Below are 12806 nucleotides of genomic sequence, written 5' to 3'. Positions count from 1 at the left end.
TGATCCACACTGAGCCTCCAAACAAAGAGAGAACAAACTTCCATCTTTCATTGTGGGCAGTGTCCTCAAGCTTTGAAAATTCTGCCATGGTTTCTTTAGTCTTTAGCTTTTGGCTATTTTCTCTACTAAAATACCGTGTTCCCTCCCTCCCACCCCAACCTTAGAGAACCTAAAGGCTCCATCTATTTCCATTGTTCGCTAAATTAGTATGAACTAGTTTCGGGTCATTTCTTGATACCAGGTTTTGATGGGAATAGAATAGAAGCGTATGAGGTATGTGATGGGAAGGAGGGTCCAAGAAAATGGCCCAGAAAGATGAGAACAAGGAGCCGTGGATGACCTACTTTACAGTTTGCAGAGGGTTGGCAGCTGGCAGCCTCCCTTAGCTACTGCCAGGACACTGGATTATTCCAGCCACAGTTAAGCACTTCTTTTAGTGAAAGCTACAGGGTTCAAGGATTCTGTACTCCTTGAATGCACATATTTTGTTTCAGAGACACTAAGAAAATACATATCTTAATATTGACGTTTTTATCGTTATTTTCTAGGAAGTTCAGGTTAATATCAATTCAAGTGATAAACATTCTGAGTCCACAACAGTATTCTCCCTCGTACTAATGTCTTTGTGTCTTTCCTTTTACTTTGTCCGTGTGCTTCCTATTATTCTTTGCTTTACTAAGTAGGCAGTACACAGAAGGGACCATTCTCTTAGGTCACAAAGGTAGCAAAAGAGATCTACGGCCTTAGAGAAAGTCAAAGTACAATCTCTTACAGAATGTTGCAGTACAAGGACATCTTTGCAAGGCCTTTCACAAACTAGCAATAGCATTCTGATGAGCAGAATCCCCAACTCCATTGTCCTGCATGTGGAGAAAGGAAAGGTCCTGCTGCTCATGGCTTTGAAAGCCTGTCCAGTGTGTGATCACCTCATGGATTCAGAGAGTGAGGTGGGCAATGTCAGTGATTTAGGAAGACATTGTATCAAAGTTTTGGATAGATTTGCAGGTGTGCCTAAAGTACATGTAGAGTAATACCTGCTTTCCAATAATTCCCTTAACTCTCAGTCTCTTAAACTTAGTCGCAACTCAGCCATCTCAATTCCCATCAGGAAGCATTAAATCCCTGAAGATGCTCAGGAGAAAGTCTCTCAGTCTCTCTTTGGGCAGGTGTTAGATGATTGATGGGACCACAAGAATGGGAATTTCTAAGAAGCAGATTCTCATGCCCTGCCCTGGTGGATGCTTCCTGGGTAGTTGGCGGTTGTGCCTTACATCTGTTGTGAACTGGCCCAAAGCCAGCAGCTTTTGTTTTCTGAATAGGAAAGGAACTCAAATGTGGGGTGTTAGGGGGTACAGGAACCACAGGATGTGGATATTCTGAGTCTCTGGTACCTCATAAGGAAGACGCATCTCTTGGACGCATTAGGCAGGTGGTGAGAAGACTGAGTCAGCGGTAGACTTGAGCGGTTTCCCAGCACCCTGGTCCCATCCATCCCACCACTTTCCACCTCTGTCTTAGAACACGGGCTTTCCCTGGTTTGTTAGCTAATCTGTGTAGTCAGGTCTGACTTCTGGGATCAGTGTGATGGCATCAACAAAGCTGAACAAGGAGATCCTCCTTCAGATGTGATGGAGACCAGATGGCTTGGGGTGTGGAAGCCAAAAAGCGATGGCAGAACCATTTGAACCCCTTGTGGCAAATAATCTATCAGTGAGAAAGCCATTGTAGGGAGAAAGTGTCTATTGTTTTTTTCCTGAAAACAGAGATAAATAAATCTTGGTACAAAATTGTCCTCCCTCCGTACACTCAATCTGCACTGATAGTTGAGGTAATCAGTGTATGTAGGATGGAGTCTCAGTTTTTATCACTGAATTCTTTGTACGAAGAAACAGTGTACAGGAAGTGGGAGAAATACATCCAAATGTAAAAATGGGGTGGTTAGAGACCTGCTCTATACGTAGCTTTTGGAGCCTGTACTGGAGAGAGGGGAAGATTTTACTCTGGAGTCAGATTCCCTTAATTCACTTTGAGTCTGAAGACTAACAAAGACTATGTTGACTTGGTCCAGGTTATTTCTGAGTAGACCAGATCTGCCATAAATACACGATAGAATGAGGTGTGGTATCAGAGAACACAAGTAGACCAGAGTTGGAGTTTCTAAGGTGACAGCACTTCTTTCTTCCATTGAAGGCATATGATCTGGACAGCTCCCTTTAGAGTTCACAGAACTGGTGCATCCCAGCCTTTGTCCTGGAGCTTCACAATCCAAACATCAGGTAGAATTTAAGATTCAGTTCTGTGCCTTTAGAGGAGTGATATGTAGATAGCCCATCCTTTTTCCAATGGCAAGTTACAGTGATGAAGTAGCTGGACCTGGATTTAGGTAGAAACTTTCAGTCTTTCTGAGTCAAGCACCTTCAAGAGTCACAATATCAGTGGGCTTCAGGCTTGGTCCCCAAAAGATATCCTTCACCCATCTTCTCCCTTCAGAGCATGCAAAATGCTTCTCTGGAAACAGATCTCTGAGAAAATGCTCATGAATGGCGCAAGGTGGTGCTAACTTTCCAGACCTGAATGGGTAGGGGTAGGAGTGGGAAGCAAAAAACCGGAATAGGAAGGGACCTGTTTTGCATCATTTCCCTGTTGAGATGCAAATGATCTGAGAAATGTCATTGTTGGAAGGGGTAAAGCTCAGGGTGAGGGAGGCTGGGAGGATTTCAAAGAAGAAAGTATGAATTTATAAAGTGGAGGCCCAAGGATCAAGATCAGAGAAAAATATTGAGAAACAAATGCCACCGAAGACACTGAGTAATTGGCCATGGAACAATGACATGGAGAGCATGTTTATTGTTGCTGTGTATCCCAAGGTTGTCCAAGCTTGAGCTCCTTGCTCCTGGTAGGTGCCTGGGATAACAGAGAAATGGAAGTGGAAATCTCTCCATAGAGGTGTCTGAAGAAATTAAAATATTCAACTTGTATGTTGACCTTGTAATGGGAATGAGAAAGCATAGGAGAGCCCTTTGGGAATTAGCTTCAGAAAGGAAATACTAGAAAATAAAAATAAGCTAGAACATTTACAGAAAAAGAGGAAATTCCATGCTTAGAGAATGGTCAGATTTAACAGTTTGGAACATGTACTTTTCCATCAGAATATTGGTAACAACATTTCAGGGAACTTGGGTCTGAAAGCCTTGCATGGAGTAAAAATGGCAGCTGCTATTTTGTGTGAGTTCAATCAGGGAGACACAGTGGACAATTGGTCTGATCCCCGATTCTGTTGTTTAGCAGAGCCTCTGGCTCAGAAACACAGTGAGATGTCTTGTGTTTTGCAGGTCTTTCCTTTTTGAATGCTGTTCAGGGCTGTTATCATACCTGAGAACATTATCCTCTCCACCTGCGTATGTACACAGTATTAGTATCCCGTGTATTGGGAACACAGATGACATTGCTATTTATGAACATTACCTAAGATCTAATTAATATCAGTACCTGAAGTGATTGGATTGGATTGGAGGATAAGATTGGATTCTGAGGCTATAATATAGAATATAGACTTCCTGGTCTTTTTCTTACTGTCACCAAATATAACCAGATAATCCTCTGTCTGGTTACTTGAGGGCCAAGTTACTTTCTTGCAGAAATATTCTTAGGAGTCCCTTTAGAAAACCTAGAGTTCCTTATCTGTAAGACTACAGACAAGCCACAGCCTGAAGCCCAGCCTGCCGACTTGAGCACAGGTGGGAGAATGTTAACAGCCAAGAAATATGGGGTCTTTGGCTCTTTTCCCAGAACTGCCAGGCTAAGACCTTGGCAGAGACTCAACAGGAGACGGAACTCTCTTTGCATATCCTTTTATACATGGGAGATTAAAAGCTTCAACCGTGAGTGATCACAGTTTTTGAAAAATCCCGATGAGGCATTAAAGAGGAGGAATATCCCAAGGGAGGTGAGCTGAAGGCAAAGCAAGGCAGGTGTGAGGTTAGCAATGACTTTCAGTCCCCTTTGATTAATCATGAGTGTATTTTGTTTAGTTCTTTTTCTGATTTTATCCTTATTGAGTCACATAAAGGAATCAGCCAGGCAGGAATCTGTGCATCACAATCTTGGGAATCTGTGACATCTGATCCCCTTTGTCCCACAGCTGCTTCCTTCTCTTTCCTGCTGGGCAGAGACCTATAGTTTGTTAGTGTTGAAGGAAGCATAGCGATCATCTAATATAAACTCTTTATTGTACAGATGAGAATCTGAGGCTCAGAGTTTAAGTGACTTATCTATCTAAAGTCACACAAAAGGAGGAGTTCTGACTCCCCCCGCCCACAATGTTTTGTCAACAGGCTGCTGGCTCCTTTTAGCAGACGGAAGTTTCTTCCGATCTCAGACAGCTTTTTTCCCACGTGGGATTTGGTGCAGACACCCTTCACCATCTTCTCCCATCAGAACATGCATTTCTGGCAAGAGAGCAGCTCTGATTCCCTGGCTTTTCTTCCTATTTCCCCTGGATAAGGTCTGTATAGTTTTTTGTTTTTTTTTTAATGGAAGAAGCCAAAGTACTGCAGTGAGGATATTGCTCTTTGGGATTCATTTAGGGGAACATGGTTTTCTTGGCCAAATGCCATAGTGAGCTAACCCTAGGTAGAAAGCACGGGCAGCATGAGGATGGACAAATGTAACCCCTCACAGGTTACTAATGAAACTTAATACTTTCCTTTTTAAGGATGAAAAAACATCTCTGTATTCCTAATAAGGTACATTAATTAAATAGCCTACGACTGGTAAGGCCCTGCAGGGGAATATCCTCAAGGCTCGAAGGCTGAGCTTTCTGAAAATTGAGAGTTCCTTGTAGCTATTGTCCTAGACATCCGAACCATGTCTATTGGAAAAGAGTTTGGCATGCAAAATTCATTCTCCTTGTTACTTCTGCTAGAGCTGAGATCGGCCTGGGCCACCTTCATCTGGTACAGACAAAGGACAATGAAGACACAGTGTGTTATTGGGGACCTAGATCCTCCCAATACTGGATTTGTCTTTGAGACTTTCACTATTGTCAATGCATGGAAAGAATTAGAGAGGTCGTGTGGGAAGAACATTCCTGATGAGATATTTTTATGAAAAATATGCTGGCAGCACATTTGGACTTCTTGGTTTGAAAAAATGTTAGTGGTCATTGTCAATGTTTCCTCCCATTTTATTTATTTATTTATTTTAAAATAAATTTATTCATTTTATTTTTGGCTGTGTTGTATCTTGTTCGCTGCAAGCGGGAATTCTCTAGTTGCAGAGAGCGGGGCTTCTCACTGCGGTGGCTTCTCTTGTTGCAGAGCACAGGCCCTAGGCCTGCGGGCTTCAGTAGTTGTGGCACGCAGTCTCTAGAGCGCAGGCTCAGTAGTTGTAGCACGCAGTCTCTAGAGCGCAGCCTCAGTAGTTGTAGCGCACGGGCTTAGTTGCTCCGCGGCATGTGGGATCTTCCCGGACCAGGGCTCAAGCCTGTGTCCCCTGCATTGGTAGGCAGATTCTTAACCACTGCACCACCAGGGAAACCCTCCTCCCATTTTAGATCCTTCATTCTTCTCTCTTCTGGGTAAAAACCACCCTCCTTCAGACCGTTAAGAGCTGAGGAGTTAGAGTATTAGCATTACTGAGCACCTTTGGTGTGCTAGTCACCCAGGAGTGCCAGATGATTTCTAGCAATTATTTCATTTAATCTTTGTGATAACTCTGTGAAATAAGTATTATTATCTGTATTTTATCCATGAGGAAATAGAGGTTTAGAGAAGTTAAGCAACCTTGTTCAAGGTCCTACAGTAAATGAGGAGTTGTGATTCTTCCTCACTTTTGTCTGATTCCACAACCCATGCTCTTTTTACTATTAAAAGAACTCATATATAAAAACATATATGCAGTTTATAGACTAAATTTTTTAGACCATCCCACCCATCTAGGTCGTCACAGAGCACCGAGCTGAGCTTCCTGTGCTTTATAGCATGTTCCCACTGGCTACTATTTTACACGTGGTCATTGTACAGCAGAAACGAACACAACGTTGTAAAGCAATTATACTCCAATAAAAAAGAAAAGTAAGGGTAGTATCATGGGGGACCCAACAGGAGATAGTTCTTCACTCCTTGCATAGCTTCCTTTTATAGAATAGAGCCTGCTACAGTCAGAAAGGACTTTGGGAAGGTATCGGACCCACTCTTTTGCCCACAGACATGTTTTAAAAGACAGGTTTTAATAAGCTCCAGAAAATGGAGCCTCTTGGGTTGCACAATATCTTTGGAGGCAGGCTGCCTGGGCTTGTGTCCAAGCTTAGCCACTCAGCCGTAGTATGACCTTGGGCAATGCCTTACCCTCACCTCGCTTCCGCTTCCGTGTTTTTTCTACAAAATAAGGACAATAGTAGCAATGGGTTGTTTGAAGATTAAACAAATTAAAACATGTAAACTACTTTGAGCAGCGACTTACACATACAAAAGTACCCCATGACTGTAGGCCATCAATGATTATTTTTACTAGTACCTCTTTACAGCTGTTGATGATTTTCATTTCAAGGAGATTTTTCATTTTGAACTTCTTGCTGAAATTTCAGAATGTTTTCTCTTTTTCTCACTCATAGGAAATGGGTATGACTAATCATAGCATCATAGAAGGTGAGAAGGGAAGGAACCTCAGGCTGTATCAGTTCCGGCTTCCTGCCCTTGTAAATGAGCCTGGGGAAGGGAGGTGATGGGCTCAGGTTCTCACACGACAAGAGTAGGTTTTGAATACACATTCCAGTCTAGTGGGTTTCTTTTCCATTGCATAATAACTCTTCACAGGCTGCAATTCAACACTGTTTAATTTCACTAAGACTTACTCAGGCTAATTCAGGAACGTGCCAGGCCAGTGACCCTGTGGGAAGAGCTGACCAGTGCTGAGTATAATAACATTGCCATTCTTATAATCTTATAGCAACTTACTAGCTTTCTTTTTCTTAACACCATTGTCATATTGTGGACTTGCATTTATTCTGAAAAAGAAAGGGGAGGAGATTTTTTTTTAACATCTTTATTGGAGTATAATTCCTTTACAATGTTGTGTTAGTTTCTGCTGTATAACAAAGTGAATCAGCTATATGCATACATATATCCCCATATCCCCTCCCTCTTGCATCTCCCTCCCACCCTCCCTATCCCACCCCTCTAGGTGGTCACAAAGCATCGAGCTGATCTCCCTGTGCTATGCAGCTGCTTTCCACTAGCTATTTTACATTTGGTAGTGTATGTATGTCAATGCTACTCTCTCACTTCATCCCACCTTACCCTTCCCCCTCCCCGTGTCCTCAAGTCCATTCTCTACGTCTGCGTCTTTATTCCTGTCCTGCCCCTAGGTTCTTCAGAACCATATTTTTTTAGATTCCATAGATATGTGTTAGCATATGGTATTTGTTTTTCTCTTTCTGACTTACTTCACTCTGTATGACAGCCTGTAGGTCCATCCACCTCACTACAAATAACTCAATTTCATTTCTTTTTATGGCTGAGTAATATTCCATTGTATATATGTGCCACATCTTCTTTATCCATTCATCTGTTGATGGACACTTAGGTTGCTTCCATGACCTGGCTATTGTAAATAGTGCTGCAATGAACATTGGGGTGCATGTCTCTTTTTGAATTATGGTTTTCTCAGGGTATATGCCCATAGTGGGATTGCTGGATCATATGGTAGTTCTATGTTTAGCTTTTTAAGGAACGTCCATACTGTTCCCCATAGTGGCTGTATCAGTTTACATTCCCACCAACAGTGCAAGAGGGCTCCCTTTTCTCCACACCCTTGGGGAGGAGATTATGTCTCTGAAGGGAAGGCAGGCTCTGGCCATTGATCTGTCTGTTCCTCAGTGGAAAGGGTCAGAGGTACTGCCATGGGGACAAAGGCAGGGAGTGAGGAGCAGGGTCCCTAATGAGTGGGGTTTACTTAGGTGAAGAGAGAGTGGGAGAGCAGCCTTTCTTCTTTATACTGAACAGCTGCTATGCACTCGGTGTGGAGCTAGTCTCCCAAAGGAATGCGAAAGGACCCAGGGCAGGATTTGAGATTTCAAGGAGTTTCTTTAGAAAGGGGTAGAAAGCAAGGGTGGAAGTGTAGTGGACCCTCTGGAGTACTTTGAGGCTCTGTACTCCTGCAACAACTATGAGACTTTTTACTCCTGCAGCTCAACTTGGCTAGGAGGAGATTCTCCAGCTGACCAGAGGGGAGAATAGCATAGCAGGGATGCAGACTGAAAATACAGGGCTAATAGGGTGCTTTCCCGTGGCAACCAGGTGTCAGGGTGTGGTGGGAGGTATTTATGACCAGGGGTTGGATTTGGCTTTGCCACCCGCTGGCTGTGGGCTGGAGAGAAAGTCAATTTCTCCATTCCTCAGTTTCTGCATCTTCAGTGGAAGAGGATAAACCAGGAGGTGATTGAAGTTTCTCACCATTCTAACACTCTGTGTGTTGCGGGGCATAGCGGTAGGGCCGTAGGGCTGAGAAGGAGATCCTTCATGTGGAAAACATAATGATGGTTTGGATGCTGAGAAATGGACTAGTTGTGAACTCAGAGATTTTAATTCTTATTACAGAGGAGTGTTATTGCTACTGGGTCAACTGTCTGGTTTCAACATGTAGTGCCAGTAATATTGGCTCCTTTGTGGTTCTTTTATTTATAAACTTGGTGCATGAAACTCTTCTTCCTCCTTAAGGCAATTGAGGTAGTTAATCTTCCGTTAATCACTCATGACCATAACGTGCTCTGCAGACACAGTTGAAGTCTTTATGGGCGAGGAGGCCTTGGATGTGACAGAGCTGCTGACAACTCAGACCCAAGGTATGTGGGCTTTTTGTTTGTTTGTTTGCTTTTTTTTGGTATTGTCTCTGTGGATGCTGACTTCCCTTCTACTGTCTCTGAGAAATATTGCTCACTTCTCTTAGGTGACAAGTGAGGATGGAAAGCAACTCCGAGGCCTACCCTGGGCCTTGTGGTCCCAGCACAACCAGAAGTCCTGGAGGCAGAATCCCTAAAGTTTTGCGAGGAATTGTGAAAACCCTCCAGCTTTCTCCACAGTTACTCCAAATTCCTCAGGTTCCTGGAGATGAGGAAAAACCAAGAACATCACTGAGGTAAGCATGTTTTATGTCAGCTTCCCTGTCTGTTGGGACAGTTTTTGGGAGGCATGTGGATCTGCAAGTGTAGATGAGGTGGCACATTCTCTCCTGGGGCTGCTGGAGTAGTGTCATCTTGGGGACCAGCAAGAGAAATGCTTCATCCAATTCGTATGCTCTCCTTTTATGGTTGGGAAGACACACTCATCAATCCACAGAATGTGGTCACCTAAGGAGGGAGAAAAGGCAAAGGGCTCAATGTGACCTGCTCCATATTCCATTTGTCAATCATCCAAGTCTGCCATCTTCCTTTTCATGTTCTAAGTTTTGACCTTTTCAGTATGGCTTCCTCTCCACTTGTGCTAATTCATGGAATTCCATCACTTGGTTTTGAAAAATGGAAGTCTTTCTTTCACGAGAAAGCCTGCCATCCCCACCCCTTCCCTGCTCCACCCCATTTTATCCCTGTCATGGGGGGATGTCCAAGGAATGTAGGAGCTCTTATGTCTGCTCTCCAAGAGTAAGTTATTTGGTGTTCTAGATTGCTTTATTATCTACCCTTCAGAAAATCTTGTTAGTGGATAGATGAGGCTTGGATAAAGCATTTCTGAGGGCAAAGTTGTCACCAGTCTTGTGCGCTATTATATCCCCAGCATTCAGCACAGTGCAGGGTATGTAGTACTCATTCATTCCACATTTCACCCACTCATTCATTCCACACGTTTGTTGAGTGCCCATTTTGTGCCAGATTTCTAAGTGGTGGAGTTAAGGCAGTGAAGAAAACAGACAAAATCTCTGCCATCATGGAGCTTGTGTTCCAGTCAGTGGAGAGCTAAATAACAAATAAATAAGCAAGTAAAATATACAGCACATCAGATGGTAATAAATGCTATGGAGAAAAATTAAGCATAGAGGAGAGATGGTATTTGCTGGAGGAAGAATAAAGCGCTCTGACCAAAAAATATTAGAGATGTATAACCCCATGATTTCAATTTATATTTGGAGGCAAGATGTTGAATTGAGAAGTAGGAAAGAAGCCTCAATTCCAGAGTTTTTTCACCTTGTTGCTATGGAGAATTTATTAGCCAGTACTTTCTGTCTGAGGCACTGCAGGGGCCTAAGACTCTACCTAGAGTGGGGAAAGTTTTGTTTGAACTCAGTTCTCTTCTTTGCTTGGTGGCTCCCACACCTTAATTCAGCACTTTCTGGTGTCAGTTTCCTCATTTTTGAATGCAGAGAACTGTGGATGATAGATCTTGAGCCCTTCTGCTGCCTCGATTAAGTGATAATAAGTCAGTGAAAATGGAAGAGACAAACTTGGACACTCTGTCTCACTGTGCAGATATATATGGATGGTAAAGTTGGCAATTCTATGGACCCTCCAGGGACCCGCAGAATTTCTCCAGCTCTCATCACACTAGCCCCAGACCCCTGTAGCTGCCATTCCAGACAGGCCTCTGAGAAGGCAAGAAGAAGGCAGTGAATACATTAGCACCCTAGAGACTCTAAGAGAATTCAACAAGCTACTGCCTTTGGCAAGCATCAGAAGGGAGGAAGATGTTGGCCCATTTCCCATGTTGTGGCCTGGGAGACAAGCTGCAGACCTAGGGGTGGGCTCAGGAGTGGAAGTGGGAGGGGGCTGTGTAGCCGCAGTCCTCCTTCAGTCACAGGAGTGAGGAATCTCCGGAGAACAGCTTGGAAGCTGCAATTGCAACTGGTGTTTTAAAGCAAGGGAGGGAGAAGTGGAGGTGGAAGGGGTTAGGTACCCCTACCCCCATTCCCTCTCCCCAGGACTGGCCAAGGAGTCAAGGGCAACCTCTGCATCACACAGATGACTGGAATTCACACAATTGTTCCCAGCCGTTCTCTAATTCAGGCATTGTTATAGGCCATGTATTTCTTTAGTATATCCCACAGCCCCTAGCTCAGTACTTGGGCCGTCTGCCTCAGACCCAGATCCTAGCTCTGCTTCTGGAACCTTAGGTAAGCTACCCAGTCTCTCTGAGGCTCAGTTTCTCCATCTGTGACACTGAGCTGACAATAAAGACCTCACGGGGCTGTCATAAGGATTAAGTGAGTCCACACCTGCAGAGTGGTTGCATCTTCGCACTCTGTAATTTAGTTCACTTTCTTCTCAATTATTCCACTTTATTGTTGGCCCTTTACTTTACTTATGTTAAGTAACATTTATGGCATAGCTACCATGTACAATGCAATTTACTTCCTCTCTATCATTTGCCTTTAACAACACTGTGAAGATGGAACTCTTATTATCTCTGAAGATGTAACTCTTCTTATCCTGGTTTCAAAGATGAAGAGGTACAGATAATTTTAGAAGATGGAGTGAAGCTTGTGTCACGATCACAAAATCTCAGAGTTAGAAAACATTGAGAAATCCTCTGGGACCTGTGCTGCATTGTCCCAGTTTCTTGACAGATGGTCACGGAGCATTGGTTTGAATAGGTCTGGTGGCGAGGGCACAGCCCTGTTGTCCCTTATTTCTGACACATCCTGGGGACAGTCTCCTCTATGAACCACCCTCCCCCAACCTCCTGAATCACATACTGTGTCCTTCAGCTCCAGAGTCTGAAATCTGTCGCCCTCCCTTATTACCAGTGGTATCTTGGGCACGTGTTTTAGTTCTTCTGTGCCTTAGTGTCCTCGTTTGTAAAATGGGGATAATAATAGAAAATGCGTCATAGGATCATTGTGAGGATTAAATCATATAACACATGTAACACTCAACAGATATTAATCATTATTACAGCTAACGTACAGTTTTATGAATTTGTCCAGATGTTTTCTCTCCTCCTTCTCATCAAAGACATTCTTCTGGTCTCTGTCAGAAGGACCCACTGGGTCTCTTCCTAGGATTCCATTTTGCAGGTCTTTTAAAACTATGGTTCCAAAACTTTGACAACATCTACATAAAGCTTCCAAATATCATTCTTTATCATATATAGATACATATATATGAAAGGTCAGACAAAATCACAAGAGATGGGCAGATTGGGAGGTGCCTTGGTGGAACAGTGAGGATCCCTGACTGGAACCAACTGTGTAACTGTGTGTGTCTGGCAAACACTTGTCAGCCTTTTTTGTACTTCTGTGAACAGCAGGATCTTTGATTAGATTATTGATAAGATTATTAATCTTTATTAATAAGCAGTACATATTTACAGCACACAACCTGATGAATTCAGATATACCCATACACCCATGAAACCATCACAATAATCAAATTACTGAACATACCCATCACCACCAAAATTCCAGTAAGGTATTCAGTGAGGTGAATGGTAGCTTTTCTAGATGAGGTCAGAAGGAAGGACAGGTTCAGCCTCAGAATAGGCTGTCAGTCATCTAAATCTGGAAAAGTACATCGCTCAAGATAAAAGTGGAGTCTAAACTGAGCTGTCCAAAGAAGGATAAAGAAATGCCAGTGGGAAAAAATTGTTCAATGTCTTTTTTCTAGAACATATAGAAGAAGAAGTAAAGAGGTAGAGATGGAAAGGAGGGCAAAAGTCCAAAACAGTACAGCAAGCTAGAGATCAAGTCTTGCCATCCACGTTGAGAAGATGACAGGCAGTGTGTACCATTGATGCCGAAGGAAGGGAGGAGTCTTCCCACCTTCCCAGCCTCTCTCCTTGAGAACAGCTAGATTCCTGGTGTATATGGCTGGGGAGAAA

General features: G+C 43.3%; 1 protein-coding gene across 1 annotated transcript in view; it reads left to right on the top strand.

Annotated features, from left to right (window-relative positions):
- The first annotated feature begins 210 nt into the window (after positions 1-210).
- LOC115803651 (sal-like protein 2) overlaps positions 211-12806 on the top strand; it is a 900219-nt gene continuing 887623 nt past the window's right edge. Inside the window, exons 1-3 of the transcript XR_004024423.2 lie at positions 211-4504; positions 8774-8842; positions 8947-9135. The gene's annotated coding sequence lies outside the window, so the exon portion shown is untranslated. The remainder of the gene's footprint in view (positions 4505-8773; positions 8843-8946; positions 9136-12806) is intronic.

The sequence above is a fragment of the Delphinapterus leucas genome, chromosome 2 (genome assembly GCF_059928025.1).
Source record: "Delphinapterus leucas isolate spDelLeu-1000000601 "Yukka" chromosome 2, BTC_Dleu_Yukka2, whole genome shotgun sequence".
NCBI classification, from domain to species: domain Eukaryota; kingdom Metazoa; phylum Chordata; class Mammalia; order Artiodactyla; family Monodontidae; genus Delphinapterus; species Delphinapterus leucas.
This window is presented reverse-complemented; position numbering and strand designations above follow the sequence as displayed.